Here is a 12,125-nt window from a genome sequence, read left to right as displayed (position 1 = left end):
GCCCAGGGACCTTAGGGTATAGGACAGGTAATAAATGAAAATAATAATGGGTGGGATTCAGCTAATGAATCCCATCAATAGAAGGTCTGCAAAATAATTTCCTCTTGTGCAGCAGGACTTCCCCCCAACATGCCCCCCAAAATTGGCTCAAGGAGGTAGGGAGAACCCTTGGAACAGTGCCTGGGGAGAGGAGAGGGGGCACTGTTTTGTCTGTCAATCCCAAATGCTTTCCTTATAAAACAATCACCTTAGCACAACACTGAATTCCTCCCAATAGTCCAGCAAGATCTGGAGGGTCATAGGTTCCCCACTCCTGCTCCAGGGTAAGTAGGAACCTATCCATTTAGATTAAACTGAAGTCAGCATCTTGAATCTCAGCCAGAAGACAAAGGAACCGAATGCAAGTGATGGCACAACCTCTAACCCAGTGTTCATTTTATTCAATATTTTAAAATGGTTAAAAATCTGCTTATATTCAAGGGAAAACTCTTTTAAGATGAGTATGTGGCATATCACTTTAGCCCAGATACAAATATTAACAAAAATTATCCTATCACATATTAGAAATGCGAAAAACAGAGAGGTGATTCCCACCCCCATATATGGTGGAAATGTGATTTGTCAAAAAAAACCTGCTAGAATAAAATTTAAAATTGTATTAAAAAGATCTTAGATGATAAAATTCCCCTCCATCCAGGTTTTTTTTTTTAAAAACTGAATTATGCAGAAAGCTGGGGGCATCAGAATTTAACAAATTTGTTTCTTTCATGTTAGCCACACCAATAATAGTTTTGGTAAGACATGGGATCAATTAACACACTATCCAGTAAAGAATGTGTGGAGAAACTTCGGGAATTTGCTGCTATGGCCAAACTAACCCATTATCTCAGATTTACATGAAAAGACAAAAATATGATAGCAGTCAGATAGTTTTGTTGACTATAGAAACAATAAACAATTGTGGCCAAATGCAATATATCAGTTTGTACTGTATTAAGAATGATACAAATAGTGTTAATATAAATTATTGCTTTTTGTGCCTTCAGCAAAAAAATAAAAAAATGATAAAGGTAGCACTGGTTTCAATATTTTAAAAACAGTCTTGACCAGTAAGTGGATGTCCCAGAAATCTACAACCAGGAAAGGAACACACCACCACCAAACCCTGCTCTAAACTCATACATACGGTATACTAGAAAGTATAAGAAGACAAATCCTTGCCCCAAGGAGCTTGCAATGAAAAATCTACTAAGAGGGAGACAACTGAGAAAGGGAGAGGGCAACTGAGGCAAGGTAAACAGAGGAAGATTATGTACTAAGGTATAGCTCCAAAAAGAGCAGAAACACCAGTCCTAAAAGAAACAGACAAAAGTTAGCTCTATAAGTAAAGGAGTTTTAAATTTTAAGAAATATATGGGTCAACATCTCTTTTTTGTTCCAGAACAAATGAGCCCAGCAAGAAGCAAACAAAATCTCCATTCATTTTCACACACTCTCTTCCCCCGAACACCAAAGCAATCTTGCACCCACTATTTCTCAAGTGCAGGCAAAGGACGTGTCCCTACCATGCTGTTGTCTCAGTCCTTGAGAATATGTAACCTGAAAAGCTGTGTTTCCAGCTACGTGGTTTAGTAGCACTTAAAAATAGATCCAGTCAGCTTGAGGCCGGCCATATAGACTGTTCTATTTCAGGCACATCCCAACTCACTGTTACATCCAGCAGAATAACAATCCAGCAACTTTTCTCACTCCTGACATTTATGCACTCCATTGGCTATTCATTCCAAGACAGCAGGAAATGAAAGCCAGTGTCAACACAGGCATGGTTAGTGGCCTTTCATAATGAGGAGCAGCAATGCTGACACTTGCCTAATTGCTAGGGAGACTGAGTTACTCATGCTGCTGCTAAAATAAGACAAGAAACTTGCAAATTTCTAAGATCTCCAGGACACACAACTTGAGAAAAAAGCCGGAAACCCAGGGATCATTCTCATGTCACGGCTTTCAGATTGAGGATGCCTTCTGAAAGTCACTGGTATGCCGCCACATGTTCTCAAATGTGAAAGAACAATAATTTTGTCCATGTATAGCAAAAATCTCAGAGCAGCCAGCCTCTCAAAGAGTGACCCAGCATCTTAAAGTTTAAACAAGGGCAATATGGACTGTACACAGTCAAATTAATTGCTGCAAAAGCAAACTTCTAGAATCTAGTTTGCCCTTATTCACTTTTGGGAGACAGAATAGTACATAAGGGACAAGAAGAACCACCATGGAATAGCACCCAGAAGACAAATGAGACATACAAAATAGTAGAATGTGTCCACAGATGTGAAGCCACTTCATGGTTAGTTTCTCAAAGTAAAACACAACAGAAGTTTCCTATCAATAGCATAATAACAGGGTAAGGTATGGCATGCCAGAAAAATGCAGAGCAACCAGAAGCCTAAGAAGGGCATGTGGAAAACAGATTCCCAAGCTGAATGTACTAATCAAGCTCATTCCATGTCTCAAGTAGTGAGCCATTTCCCATTTTTAACAGAAATGGAAATTGGAGTGAAAGTGAGGGGGTAACAACTGCAGAGAGGATAAAGGGACCCCTGACCATTAGGTCCAATCATGGCCGACTCTGGGATTGCGACGCTCATCTCGCTTTATTGGCCAAGGGAGCCAGCGTACAGCTTCCGGGTCATTTGGCCAGCATGACTAAGCCGCTTCTGGCAAACCAGAGCAGCGCATGGAAACGCCGTTTACCTTCCCGCAAGAGTGGTACCTATTTATCTACTTGCACTTTGACGTGCTTTCGAACTGCTAGGTTGGCAGAGGCAAGGACCGAGCAATGGGAGCTCACCCCGTCGCGGGGATTCAAACTGCCAACCTTCTGATTGGTAAGCCCTAGGCTCTGTGGTTTAACCCACAGCGCCTCCCGCGTCCCTTGCAGAGAGAATATTGCACTGTTAAACCACTGAACTGCCAGAGCAAAACCCAAGTTATTTCTAGCAAAACCTTTACGCATATCATATAGGGGTTGGGGCGACAGCTGAGCTGCTGTCATGTAGCCTCAGCTGTAACTACTGAACCTGCTACCCTTGTAAGCCCCTCAACCTCATTTTCTCTTTGATATTGGCCAAGGAGCAACAGATTTCCTTATGTTTGACAACACACTGCAGGTGTTTTAATCCTTTCTGATTCAGTACCTCCTTTTTAGCAAGACTGAAGTGACAAGCCACAAGAAAGGGATACTGTCCATACCCATTAGTAAGAATACCAGCTGTGAAAAGACTGACATAGAAAAGGTCATACATCTGATCACTTATGTAAGCTGATTTAATAAGATGCAGTCCACGCTAAAATCAAAAGGAACCAACCTCTACAGCAAGCTACATTTACACACCACCCACACCAAGTCTACCCAGTCCCAACCTCTTTCCACCTCATGAATTTAATCTAGCTTCCCATCTCAAGCAGCACCTGCCAGTCAAGTGCTCATCCTCCTCCTCAGCTGAGCACCCGCAGGTGCCTTGGAACCTTGGGTTTTTTCTCCCTCTCTTTTCCTTGGCCTCCTTCCGTTATGCTGTAAGGCCATTCTGACATCAGAGATAAGCAAACACTATAGAATTTCAAAAATTTCCAGATTAGCATCCAGACTTGATTGCTGCAATACAGTATGTTGCACATGTGGTTGTCCTTGATTATTATTTTTTTGAAATTTCAATTGTTTCAGAATATAACAGCCAGATTACTGACTAATATTGGCCATTCAGAAGAACTCATCAGCTTAAAAATATCTTCACCGGCTTCCAGTTTGTTTCCAGGAACAATTCAACATATTGTAGTGATTTTGACCTATAATGACCTATTCAGCTTGGCATCAAGTTATCTGAAGGGCTATCTACTCCTACACAGACCTGCTCACTCATTCTGTGACAGAATCTGTGTGTCTACTTTAAAAGTGAGGTAGGTGACTACTAGAGATGGGGGTTTTCATTGGTAGTGCCCTAAGTGTGGAATGCTCTCCTTCCAGTGCCACTTTACTGGCACATACAAAATTTGGACATCAGGTGAAGGCAACAATACTTGCAGATCTTTGGAGATCATTTTGGTTTTGCTGTTCCTGGCAGTCTTAGCTATTATTTTTACTACTGGTGTGAGTTTTAACTGGCTTCTGATGTCAACAGCTGGATTTTAATTTTTTAGTATTATATTGTAAATTACTGTATTAGATGCTTCAGCTGAGATGTGACAGAGCTCATTTAGACACACAAACGATGCCTTCTCCAAAGCCTACAGAGATTAGCATCCCACTCCATGACATTATGCTGATTTATAGATCCCTCCTATGAAATTACTAATAAGAAGACCACAATGTCAAGATTCCATCTCCAAAACCCCAAGAGGCCCAATTTGACAGTCATTTGATTCCTCAAGGAAAGATCCCAGGAATCTTAGAGGGATGTGCGTTAGATGCACGTCTCCAGGAGAAACTTGCTATAAACAGAAGTCATGAAGCAAGCCAGAAATTCCATAAACACCATTAGTCATCTGAACAGCAGAGAGAAGAAACTGCTATATTCAAACAGAAGGGCAGCTCTTGTTCGCCAATGACAGAAGCACCTGTTCAATCTCAATGCACCCTTTACCTTTTCAACTTGCTCCCATCCCATCTCTACCACAATGATCTTGCAACATAGAAAAAATCAACCAGGTTATAGGGTTGCATAGACTTCAAGCAATAACTTGAGTAAGAAGGAGCCACAGGAAAGGTTCAGACTCCAGGCATAGAAAGGTGTGGACCAAAAAACAAAGCCTGAGTATTTTGGATTTCTCTAATGGGGGGGGCGGGGGGAATGAACTGTGGCCCTCCAGCTGTTGTTGGACTTCCAACAATCAGCCCCAGCCACCATGGACAATGGTAATAGATTATGGGAGGTGGAATCTAGCAACATCTGGAAGGCCAGAGGTTCTTCACTCCTGCTCTAAAGAGACTTTCCATGAAAATTACCTATGGAAATTCTGTTCTAGTTATCCTGGAAGAAACTCAAACACATTAACTATAACAGAGACTAAAAAACCTTTATATCACAATGTAATGAATTTATTTTTATCTAGCTAACTAGCTTAGAGCAATATGCCTTGAGGTGATAATGAGTTGGATGATTGCCAGTTAACTGAGGGTGAATCCTGATAAAAAACAGGCGCTGCTAGTAGGTGGTATTGTGATGACGCCAGATTTGCTCTGGAAGATTGGGGGGGACCCCCAAAACAGACTTAGGGAGTGTGCAGGGAAAGGAGGAGAATGTTCTCCTTAGTGCTAAGCTGAATACAACCCTAAGTTTCAGTCCACACAATTTGCCTATACACATTTCAGAAGTAGCTCTCACCTAACTTTATGCAAAAGAGAACTACAACAATTTCCTTAAGGAGCTTGTTTTACAAATTCAGTTCCCTCTCTGCATCTTTCCAAAAATTTCTTCTTCCATTTTACTGCAGCTAACTCCTGCATATGCACACATGAAAAACGATAGAACAGCATAGAAATTATTTAACAAATCAATATTCTTACAATATGCTTCAATCCTGCCAAGAGTCTAACATGCTATTTACGGTATGTACAAGGTCTCTTTATGGGCAAGAAAGGTAACTGACTGAATGCAATCAGTAAACCTGCCAAGTACAATCATAATAAGCACAAGGGAAAGTATCTTAACGCTCTGCACATTATCAGAAATACAGTGGAACCTCGGTTTGCAAACATGATCCCTGCAGGAGGCACGTTCGCAACCCGCAGCGCCGCATCTGCGCACATGTGATGCAATTTGGTGCTTCTGCGCATGTGAAAAGTGTGATTTAGCACTTCTGCACATGCACGAGCACTGAAACCTGGAAGTAACCTGTTCCGGTACTTCAGGGTTCGGCGCGGTCCATAACCTGAAAATGCGCAACGCGCAGCATTCGCAACCTGAGGTATGACTGTACTTTTTTAAGGTACTGTGTGAAACTCTGTGTGTTCCTTGATTTGTGTATCAAGTGGATGTTTACTCTGTGTTACATGTAGAAGTGACAAATTCTGATTTGCAGGGGCGACTGCCTACCAAGTCTACAAGGGGCAGAATAAAGGTGTGCATTTATTACATAAGAAGTGCACAATACTGTGTCCCCAAAACATTTTAATGCAGATAATAGATAATAATCTATACAAAAGTAGCCAATTAAAGCTTGTAAAGCTACTTCATTTCCACAGTCTTAGAAAGGGCAAGCAACCCAACACCTTGCCTTCTAGCTTAAACAAGGCACACAGCTGCACATTCTGAGATTAGACAACTGCTCAAAAAGTGAAGTCAGCCTAAATACCCAGAACTAACCATTTTAAAAGCAAGTTATAGACAAAATGATGACAGAACCCAAATTAGTGAAGCTGTTCTTAGTGAAACAGAATGATTCTGCAGTCAAAATATAAAGACAAATATATTTGAAACCTAGCTACATGCCCACTTCAATGAAAACAGCACTAATATTGTCAATGTTTTAGTTACGATCAAAGTTACATTATTACATATTTGGACTGAAGCAGCTGCAACTTCTGCAGGATACAGAAACTCTGAACAAAGCTCTAAATGTGAAATCACGGATCCTTTCTATGGTAATTTTAACTTGGAAAAAAGAAAATGTGAACACTTCTAACTTTTCCAAAAGTATGTGGGTCTGGCTTGTCATTAAAGATACATTATTTTCATTTGCCTATAATTACAGCACTCAAATGTGATTCCTTAAAGCACTCTGGTGGTTAATGTCAAAAGGTGGGTTTTTTCCTTCCATCAAAAACCCATCACATAAATTCACTGTAGCGCTGCAAAGTATGAACAACCAGATACTAATGTGCTTTAATCAACATCTATGCTAAATAGAAACAAACTAAATACAGCAAACTGACACAGCATGAAATTAAAGTGAATTCGAAGTTACAGTGCAGAAAGAGTCTTAATGGTGCTACTGAACTCAAGAGCTAAATTGGGTTTAGTTATTAAAATCCTTAATTACTACTGTTACTTCAATGTTGCACATTCTCTTTTTCATAAAAAAGATCAAAATACTCCCCCACTCTGCCTTTAGCCTCTCTATGGAGTGCCTGCCCTGTGGAACACCCTCCCATCAGATGTCAAGGAGATAAATAACTATACAACTTTTAGAAGACATCTGAAGGCAGCCCTGTACAAGGAAGTTTTTAATGTTTGATGCTTTAGCATGCCACCCATCTGGGACAACTCAGTTATATGGGCAGGGTACGAATAATAAATTATTGAGCTTGGCAGGGTGGTTAAAGTATGCGATGAAACTAATACATGCTAAAATCCTGATCTCATATCTTTTTTCTCCTAAGTTACTGAGTAACTTGCTTCAAATTGTGGTTAGGACCACAGCCTAAGTGAGTAGCCATACCTCATGTTACGTTTGCTTCATGTTACGTTTTTTCAGGTTGCGTCCCCGGTGACCCGGAAGTACCGGAAAGGGTTACTTCCAAGTTTTGTCGCTCACGCATGCACAGAAGCGCTAAATCGCGCTTCGCGCATGCGCACAAATGCCAAAATGCACCACGCACCCGTGCAGATACGGCGCTTCAGGTTGCAGGCTTTTCATGGTACAAATGGGCCCCCAGAACAGATCCTGTTCGCAACCAGAGGTACCGCTGTATGTGCTTCTCAGCTATCGGCCACAAGGGCATAAGCACATTGGTATAACATATCCATGTTAGCATGAGTATGCACCATGCTAAGTCACACTGGGAGTAGAAGCAACTAGGAAAAGCTAAGGTGAGTAGTAGATGACTAGTTTTATGTGCATATGTGGCACATGAGGCTTGTTTACAAAGGGATGAACAGGTTTAAAAGACCCAGGAACCATTGTTTTTGAGTTGCGTGCAGGACTAAAATTTGAGTTTATTATGGATAAGCTATTATAAGAAAAAGTATCACACCCAGACAACAGGATCCTGCTTATCTGGCAGATTTGAAAAGTAATCTGGCCTCAACTGGGAATTAACAGAATTGATTCACACATGCTTGGGTTTTTTTTTGGGGGGGGGTTTATAAGATATTTATTGAAGTTTCACAAATTATATAAAAACAAAACAACAATACAAACACAAACAAAAACAAGTATAATTTCACTCCCTTATTTTCTTGTAACTTACTTCCCCGACCTCCTCATACCTCCCCTTTCTGTATTCCAATTTCTAGTTATTAATTCAGCAAATCCTCTCCCTTATTTTTCATTTAATTTTTAGCCTTTCTTTTCTTTTTACTTAATCATCACAGCTGAAAACCACTTAATTTCTAAACCAACGTCATTCTAACATTCATTAATTTTGCAGTGTTTCCTAAGACAATCCTTAAATTTCTTCCAATCTTCTTCCGCCATCTCTCTTCCCTGGTCTCGGATTCTGCCAGTCATTTCTGCCAGTCCCATATAGTCTATCACCTTCATCTGCCATTCTTCCAAGGTGGGTAGATCTTGTGTCTTCCAATACTTTGCGATGAGTATTCTTGCTGCTGTTGTAGCATACATAAAGAATGTTCTATCCTTCTTTGGCACCACTTGGCCGACCATACCCAGGAGAAAGGCCTATGGTTTCTGATTCACACATGTTATAAAGTTTTTCTAAACTTTATAACAAGCCACTGTGATGCTTTTGAATTATGGTGCTGGAGGAGACTCTTGAGAGTCCCATGGACTGCAAGAAGATCAAACCTCTCCATTCTTAAGGAAATCAGCCCTGTGTGGACACTGGAAGGAGAGATCGTGAAGCTGAGGCTCCAGTACTTTGGCCACCTCATGAGAAGAGAAGACTCCCTGGAAAAGACCCTGATGTTGGGAAAGTGGCACAAGGAGAAGGGGACGACAGAGGACGAGATGGTTGGGTGGTGTCTGCGAAGCTACCAGCATGAGTTTGACCAAACTGCGGGAGGCAGTGGAAGACAGAAGTGCCTGGTGTGCTCTGGTCCATGGAATCACGAAGAGTCAGACACGACTAAATGACTAAACAACAACAACTGTGTGCACCAATTCTGTTGTTTTGATGTGATATGAAAGTCCTATTGAGGGGCTATATCTGTGGTGGTCAATTCACACATCCAATGTATACTTGGAGCTGCAGTCACCAAATGATGAACATGCATGCTTAAGCAAGTCTGTGGCTTCCAGGGATATAGACAATAAGAAAGCCTGTAACATGCTGGCCCTTGAATTTCAGTTGCCATTCCCAGGATTTGCTGACCTGAATTTTGTCCTGCTCAATGTACAATGTATCTGGATGCTTTAGACATGACAGGTGGAATATTTTCTCCATTCTTCTGAGAATGTTGATGGGAGTTCTAATCTACATTAGAATTAAGAGTTATTCCAGCGTTTCTTGGGAATAAAGAAGAAAACAATGGGGTTCTTAAATATATAAAAGTACCAAGAGTTGTGTTAAATGTAGCAGAAAGAGGAAAAAAATCCACATTTTCAGCACATATCAGTAGGTGAAATGGAGGTTCCAGTCTGACCCAGGGTGCCAGAGTCAAAACAAAATAAAAAAAATCCTTCCAGTAGCACCTTAAAGACCAACTAAGTTAGTTCTTGGTATGAGCTTTCGTGTGCATGCACACTTCTTCAGATACCAAGAAGTGTATCTGAAGAAGTGTGCATGCACACGAAAGCTCATACCAAGAACTAACTTAGTTGGTCTTTAAGGTGCTACTGGAAGGAATTTTTTTATTTTGTTTTGACTATGGCAAACCAACACGGCTACCTATGTGTAACCAGGGTGCCAGAATTATTCCTGATTAAGCCTTTGGTTTATCCCTTTATTTCCAACTAAGTACAGCAACAGCATTTTACTACATCCATCCTTCCATGCCCCACTTTCTCTTGTTTTAACCATTATCTGTTCTATACTGTTCTATATTGGGGACACTGTCAATTTTGCCCATGCATCTCAGTTCCATGTACACTGATGGCGCTGCATTATACAATGATAATAACAACGCAGAAGAACGCCCTAACGAGAAAAGGAGAAAGCAGAAAACCAAACTCCATAAAACTTTAGGGATAACAGGCATTTATTATATGATTTTTCTCATATACCATCCTAATGAACACTCATAGAATCCCAACCTCCCCAAAACAGAACTAGCACCCCAGTGCAGAAAAACCACATGCCTAGAAAATACCACAAAATGCAACCTTACACACTGTCCAGGGAAGGAGAGGGTTGCCCTGTTTTAAGACTGCCACGGGCATTTATTTGGGAACGCTGGCACTACCCTTGGGCAGGGTGCGTTAAACGGCACCCTTGGGCAGATCACTGTTTTTTTGGAGGGGGAGGGGCAGCAAACGCCAAACCGTTTAAAAGCTATTGTCGTATTTTGACCGCCGGGGCGGGGGAGGGGGTGCAGAGGAAGGAGGACAGGCCTTTTGCAGGATCTTCTGCCTCATGCGCCAAAACAACTTGGCATGGCTTGAGGACTTTGCACTCTTGACACCGGGGGGAGAAGCGCGCGCGCGTGCGTGTGTGGAGGGCGGCGGGGTATGAAATCTGTCGCTCCGCTTCAGGCAGCAAAAAGACTCGGGTCGGCCCTGGCAGACACATTGACCCCCGACAGAATAAACAAATGCACCAAGCTCCTCTTAAGCCCCTGGGCTCCCCAGCGCTCACAATGCGAGCCTAACCTGTCACACCCCTCAGCCGCGTCTCTCTCTATGTATTTTCTCTCTCCCTGCAGGGACTCTAAAACCGACGACGAGTCCCTCATAACAACCCCCGCGCCCCACCCCCAACCTGGACAGACGCATCCCGGCTCTCGGATCCCGGCCGCCCCAACGGCCAGCGCCGCCAACGCCGCGCGCCCGCGGCAGAACCGCCCCCCGGCCCTCCTCCACAGGGGCTCCCTCCACGCCCCGGCGCCTCCGCTGCATTACCTGCCCTCCACGGGCGAGGAGAGGGACGCGGGGCCGGCCCGCGGCCCCGAAGGGTCGCGCGAACCCGGCGCTCGTTAACGGCCCGGTGAAGCCCCGAGCTTTCTCCTCAGGCGCCTCAGCCGCTCCTTCCCTCCCTCCCTCCCTCCTCCAGGCCCAGCTTCGGCGCACAACGGCTGAGGATGACGCGTCACGCCCACCGAGGGGAGTCTGGGAAATGTAGTCCGCAGATATAGCGAGATATAGTGTTCTTCTGTACCACGTCACCCTGGACCCCAGCACGCCGGTTTCAAAAAAAAATGGCCACGAAATGGGGCGGGCAGCGTCTTCACATACCCACGCTCGCAAAGGGGATTTTAAGAAGCCCCTGGACGCTGTAGCTCTTTCCACCACAGCTTCTTCGCTGGAGGAAGGTTACCTTATTTACATAACGGGTCCAGATCACTTGATACGGATTTGGTAAAGCGATTCTGTGCACACGCGGCGGGTGCAGGTAATTTTGGACCCTGGACTGAATAGCCTTAGGTTGGTAGGTGGGTGGCGCGTGCTCCAGAAGCCAAGCTCCAGAAATAAGCCCGGAGGGAGAAAAGGAACCTGGGAGAACTGGCAGAGAAAGAAGATTTAACTACGGCTGCGTATGCACCATTTAAAGCACACTCCCCGCCCCCCAAAAGAACCCTGGGAACTGTAGTTAAAGGTGCTGGGAACTGTAGCTCTGCGGGGGGCAACTGTAGTTACATTATTGCAAGTATTTATATCCCCGTCTTTCAGCATACAAACCCTTCCAACGTGTCTTACAGGCAACATTGAATTACCTTTTTAAAAACTCACAATAAACACCAGTAGGTAGGAATTCACCTGGATCCTTCCTATAGTAGGGCACTTCGTGGTCGGGTTGTCACCTTTGGTCGGGCAAAATATGGGACAGGTCAAGTAAAATATGGGTCCCATATTTTTCCTTGAAGAAAGGAATAATCCCTTATGATAAAGGACAGGTGGCAACCCTACTTGGTGACTTTATGCCTATATGGTGGGATGCAGTGCCATTTAACACATACCCCTTACATCCTCTACACAGCCTGCATACCCTGACCTTCAAATTTCCGCAGATAAAAATAGGAACAATGTTCCTGTACCCCTCTCACAGAGGATGACCGGCAGCTCCGTCCCTCGCT

General features: G+C 43.2%; 1 protein-coding gene across 3 annotated transcripts in view; it reads right to left on the bottom strand.

Annotated features, from left to right (window-relative positions):
- Nucleotides 1–11,094, bottom strand: part of KLHDC3 (kelch domain containing 3) — a 44,838-nt gene extending 33,744 nt beyond the window's left edge. The window contains exons 1-2 of one of the 3 annotated variants that reach the window (XM_081904271.1): nucleotides 10,954–11,087; nucleotides 9,269–9,370 (exon numbers count right to left, since the gene is read on the bottom strand). The gene's annotated coding sequence lies outside the window, so the exon portion shown is untranslated. Of the gene's footprint in view, nucleotides 1–3,468; nucleotides 3,493–9,268; nucleotides 9,371–10,953 lie in introns of those variants that run through there. The other 2 variants (XM_081904272.1, XM_081904273.1) reach the window with 2 other exon arrangements.
- Nucleotides 11,095–12,125: the final 1,031 nt, after the last annotated feature.

The sequence above is a fragment of the Podarcis melisellensis genome (genome assembly GCF_964234715.1).
Source record: "Podarcis melisellensis genome assembly, chromosome: 3".
NCBI classification, from domain to species: Eukaryota; Metazoa; Chordata; class Lepidosauria; order Squamata; family Lacertidae; genus Podarcis; species Podarcis melisellensis.
The sequence above is the reverse complement of the archived record's forward strand: the minus strand, read 5'-3'. Positions and strand labels throughout refer to the sequence as shown.